Consider the following 6,187-nt stretch of genomic DNA (forward strand, 5'->3'; position numbering starts at 1 on the left):
TATTTTTAGGATAGTGTGTTTATAATATCATTTTATGTAGATATCCACATTTATTTAATATTTTTCTTTTGCAGTTTTTATTGAAAATTCAATATTTGATATCTCAAAAACCGTATGTGATAGACAAAAACTGGAATCAGCACCCCAAAATTACCTTAAAACCGTTGGAATACCTTATGCCAGAAAAAGTGTGTTGACCAGTGTATAATCAAACTAGTGTTATTGTATGGATAATTCTAATATATTTGAGACAGTGCAATCACATTTTAAGTAAAAAAAAAATAAAACGATGAAGCATAGGATGGGCGGGACCCGGATCGGTTCTTTAAATGAATTCTTGACTTGTCACGCGAGAGGCGACCACGAGTCTGTGTGCACAACATGTCAGCTCGTTCGGCTTCGTAGATCCCAAGATATTGCGCGTCAACGATTTGAAAGAATATAAACAGACGACAGGGCAAGTTAAATAAAAGTGTAGATCTTGACTTAAAGCTTTCGTGACTGCAGGAATTCATTTTCCTGAAGACGACTGCTTGCGTTGCGATCGCAACGTCGTAGTTTTCTGTTACCTTTGATTACTTTCTTTGAACCTATCTGCGTGACGTTACCGACAGACCCAAGAATATGAAATAATGATAAAAGTGTCTAATATTATATATTTTTTAAAACGTTGAGAACCACGTGCTCTGATTGCTAAATGTACGCTCGCTCGAGTTTAAACCGCACTCTGCCTGGCTGGGCTGGCAGATGAAGCGGAGGGTGGCTGGCCGAATGATGATGTCTACGTGACTTTACCGAAAGAACCAGAAAGTATGGATTCCTGCAGTCACGAAAGCTTCAAATCAAGACCGAGTGATTATCGTTCCCGAGTGGGCACAACTCAGACGGTGGCTCCAAATCCTGTTTCAGCCGCCCGCGATTAAACCGGTCACTGCAAGGGGTAGCGAGCCAGCCCGCTCGCAGATGGAGTGCGCTGGAGAAACCTTGAATCTGCCCTGCCACGTGGATAGGCATTTCTCTGTCGTGGTGCGTGTGGGAGAGAGAATTAGAGAGTGCACCCTGGTGGCTGAATAAGAAAGGTGGCTTTTTAAAAAAAAAATCCTGCAGACATTTGAAGGGGTCTCAAAGACTGTGCTGTCAACCCATACGGTGAACCCGTATTCTTGTACAGGGAAATTGAGTACAAAAAATGGTTTGTGTATCTCTCTTGTGATGGGACTTTGAAGAATGAACGTTGAGATTTATAAGGGCACGAGGTGACTAATAAGATCTGAATTGGTCTGTAATAGGGCAGGGCACTGATCAAAGGTTGACAGCTATGACCTCTTGACTTAAAGCTTTCGTGACTGCAGGAATTCATATGCATTGCGTCTTTCGGTATAAGTCACGTAGATAGGTTCAAATTCATCAAAATAAAACAAACAAAAAAACTACGACGTTTCGATCACAACACAAGCGATCGTCATCAGGAGGAAGAAAGGGGGGGGAGGGGTGGGAAGCTGCTGAGGCAGACTGCTTTAAAGTTTTTTTTTTAAATGACCTCCTTCCAAGGGCCCGTTCTCGAGCACACGCAAGCTGGTGCAATGCTCCGCGAGCGTTCCGAACGGACGCCCCATCAGGTCGTGACGGGTCTCCTTTTCTCATCCCTGATGCTCTCTCCCCCGCTCCCCCACACCCTGCATCGTCCCCGTCCTGCTGTAAATGTGATCCGATGCCTGCACAGCCGAGGGCCATATTGGCACGTCAAATATAGACTGGCTGATCGAGTTGCACGATGTCGATACGGCGGAGAGTGTAAGAAAAGTTTACGTGGGGGAAAAGGTCAATTTCTGAAAATTGCTCTGTTTGAAGATGAATGCTGTCGATGTTCGCCGTGCCCTAAGATGACGCTGCCGACTGTCTCGTGTCTTGTGTGTGCAGCGGCTGTGTGGACCGATGCGTGAGTGACACTCTTTCTCTCTCTTTCTCTCTCTTCCTCTCTTCCCTCACGTTGGTTGCGCGTGGAGCCTCGCTGTTTGAAGGAAGGCGGGTTTTCTGCCGAGAATTTAATTGTTTACGAAGTGGTCTCCAAATGTGTCGATCGTGGAGCCAAGACCTGTCTCAAACCGAGGCACGGCGGGTCTTACCCGCTGGTCACCGGCGTGGCCTATGAAGTGCTCATGACTCCTCGCTTCCAGGAGGATTAATATCGTCACTTGTATCTATTGGGGGGGGGGGAAGTGGGCTACGTGGATTAGCACGGTGGGCTACGTACGGTGCGAACGAAGTTCAGCATGCAAGTTTCAAGCAATGATTTTGCTTAAAAATTCTATGCAATGATGTATTGTAGTTCGTGTGCGTCGAGTACTTGCCCCATGGTGTGTGGGCTCTGGTGATGGTGGGGGTTCGTGTGAAATAAACAAATAAATAAAGGTGCCAAGGAGTTTTGCTCAATTCAAGTTGATCTCAGAAGTAGGTCTGTGATGTCTCCTTCCACGCGCTGTTCTCTGATGCAATAGTGGTGTCATTTAAATGGCACGAGCCGCACCAATCTATCGTGATACAACAACATATGTAGAGAGAGAGAGAGGTCTGAATTGCACGCACACAGCCAAGGTGTCAATCCGATCTTGGATGAGCCCCCCCCCCCCCCCATACCTTTGTGAGACATTAATGGATATTTTCACCATACTTCACCACGCCGGTCACTGCGGGCTGGTTGAAGTTGAGTGACACAACAACGGTGGACTTTTTCGATTTAAAGCTTTCGTGACTGCAGGGATTCATCTTCTTGGTTCTTTCGGTAAAGTCACGTAGAAGGGAAGTAATAAAATAATAAAAATAAAACATAATAAAATGCTTTAATTTAATAAAACATAATAAAATGCTTTTATTTTATTATGTTTTATTTTTATTATTTTATTACTTCCCTTCTACGTGACTTTACCGAAAGAACCAAGAAGAAAAAAACGGTGGACTTTGCCGCAATGCTCTCTCTCAGCAACGTGGTTGGTAGTCACCCATTCCGAGCGCTGTCCAGGCTCAACCTCTTGCTTAGCTTCCGACCTGTGACCAGATCGGACTCGTTGCAGGTGATTTTTTTTTGCCGTCGGCAAATTGGGTACGGTCACGCGAATCAAAGCGCAACAATTTACACAACCGCGGTGGTGATTGGCGGCTGGAGGCCACGTACGAATGAAAAATCGAGCACATTTAACGTTGACACATGCCCTGTGTCGAGACACATATTCCGGGTGAACATTCAGACAATGTTCTTGGTTCTTTCGGTAAAATCACGTAGAAGGGAAATAATAAAAGAATAAAAATAAAACATAATAAAATATTGTATTATTTCCCTTCTACGTGCCTTTACCGAAAGAACCCAGAATATGAATACCTGCAGTCACGAAAGCTTTAAATTGAAATTCAGACAATGCATAAGAATAGGGTTTTCCCCATTTCTGGCAAACAACACAGGTGTTAAGATGTTATAACACAAAAACCTAATCTTATATTTTGATACTGGCAAGGGAGGTCCCATTATTCAGACAATGGTTCGAAGGGTGAAACAATGCCAGGCAAGATCATCCTATTATACAATCACCCTTTTCACCATAAAGTTAGATCCCATGAATATAAATGTGTTATTAACTCGCCACACCCGACGTAACCAATTCGCAAGGGTCGCCGCGTGAACAAAACGCGCCAATTAGTTACTACTTGAGCACACCGGTGTGTTGGAGAGTAAACCCACAACATTTGAGTTCGACGTTTCGCTGGCGGCTACAACAACCAGCTTCGTCAGGCGATTTGACGGAATTGGGTTAACCGACACGTTTATATTTACGCGATCTAACCCCCCCCCCCCCCCCCAAAAAAAAACCTCTTTGTAAGGATTATATTGGTCACGAACCGGACCCTTTTTTAACACGTATTAACTTACCACGAACCTTATCTTGTTTACGTTTGCCCACCGTCCGTCACCCGTTCTTGATTCAACAGACTCAACAGGACGCGATCGCTCGGCTGGACAGATTTATTTAAATGCTTCTATTTTGTTTCGCTGCCGCTCAAATATTGACAGGAACTCGATGGCAGTCCGAGCGCTGAGCAAATAAGCCACGTGCGTGCGCAGCTAAAAAGTCCGAAACATTTGTTTAACCGAACTCTCACAATGGATCCAGTCCATCACGAACGTGCCCACGCTGAGCATACACAGAGTGAGCTCTTTGCAATAACAACAACAGCAACAATAACCCCGTTTTAAATGTTGCAAAAACTGGCTCAGACTCAACGATGGCTCTGCGAACAGGTTACACTGGGCGCCACGGTGGTGAGATGTTAACTACCTCGCCTGGTATACAGAAGGGTCGTGGGTTTGATCACGACTCAGGCGCCTATTTGGCTGCTATAAACTCCCACGCGATAAGCCACTTCGTTGAGCTATCATTTGTTGGCAAAGTCGCTTCTGACAAAAAGAGATCCATGTAGCTCAGTGTGCCTTGCCTGTTTAAACAATTTAAAATAGTAAACACCTAAAATCAATCTTGATTTGAAGCTTTCGTGACTGCAGGAATCCATACACTTTGGTTCTTTCGGTAAAGTCACGTAGGCAGATTTTTCTTGCTGTGGTTGTCCCACCTGATGACGATTGCTTGTGTTGCGATCGAAACGTCGTGCAGATCAATTAATTTTTTTGTTGCGGTTGCACCCGATTCAAGAGCCGAATGGCTCACAGGGCTATACCTAATAAATGAACTTTGAACCTAAAATCAGTTTATCTGCAATCTCGGTCGTTAGTCTTAACCATCTGCCACCTTCCCTTCTTGTGATGTGGCCTGACCAAGCCCGCCGGCTATATCGCTCAATGAGCTTTGCCTGTTCAAATAAAAAAAAAATGAATATCTTCATGTTTTCGTCCGCCAGTCACTGGTTCAATGGTGGTGGTGGGCATGTGATGTTCTTGGGAGTCCGATGTCATTCTGACCACGTTTGGCCAGAAAAAAGGAACGCGACGCGAGGTGTCAAACTCCACGAGCATTCGTCCGCCTGCTGCCGCCTTCATTTCGCTCCACCTGGCCGCAGTGTCACGATAAGCCGCGTCATTCACAGTCAGTGGCCGCTGATTGATTCAAGTAGCTGCGTCCGTGTGTAGACGACACGCCTCATTCAGACGTGAGGCTTCTGAATGCATTGTGGCTGTCCTAGACGTGGCAATGTCTGGGCGCGATTTGCATTAACCGCGGAGCAAGGAATTAAATGCCCCCCCACCACCAGCCCCCCCCCCCCCCTTCCCGACGCGGGGCACCCGGCGCAGTTGCACCGCCTGCACACCAACAGTGGCGATATATCTTCTTGGTTCTTTCGGTAAAGTCACGTAGAAGGGAAGTAATACAATAATAAAAATAAAACATAATAAAATCATTCTCACGACGTTTCGGCCACATCGCAAGCAGCCGTCCTCAGGTGAAGACCAGGTCTGTCGGGGAGACAGCGTCTGAATGAAACACCACCCTTCCAACCCAGCTTAAATATACGCTCCAAGCGTGGTAGTGTTTCATTCAGACTCTGTCTCCCCGACAGACCTGGTCTTCACCTGAGGACGGCTGCTTGCGTTGTGGCCGAAACGTCGTGAGAATTATTTTATTATGTTTTATTTTTATAATTTTATTACTTCCCTTCTACGTGACTTTACCGAAAGAACCAAGAAGATGAATCCCTGCAGTCACGAAAGCTTTAAATCGAAATTTAGTAGCGATATAATTTCCTTGAGGGTAATACGAATACAGAGAGCAGTGCGCTCCAAAGAATTGTACAATGGACGTTGCGCAGTGCTCGAGTGTGTGGACGCGGAGTGTATGTGCAATCTGAAGTAATTATAAACAAATACAACTTGACGATTTTTTATTAATTAACTTTCAACGTTGCGACGTTACAGTGTTACCATTAATACGTTGGCTCCCAAAAGGCACCGCGTGACATTTTGTTGGATGTTTCTTTTATTACTTAAGCGGATTAAATCGTGGTTTGAAATCCCATTCACCCATCAAGGGGATGCTCAATTGACATTTGCACAGGACTGTATGATATCACGTTCTGTAGATACTTACCCTGTATACATAATGGACAAATCTCGTCCTAGAGTGAGCCCGATCACATCAGATTGTTGCAAACTCGGCAGGCTGCGACCCGGCTTCGTGAGGTCACG

This window comes from Lampetra planeri, chromosome 32 (assembly GCF_965212315.1).
Source record: "Lampetra planeri chromosome 32, kcLamPlan1.2.h2, whole genome shotgun sequence".
In the NCBI taxonomy this organism is placed as follows: domain Eukaryota; kingdom Metazoa; phylum Chordata; class Hyperoartia; order Petromyzontiformes; family Petromyzontidae; genus Lampetra; species Lampetra planeri.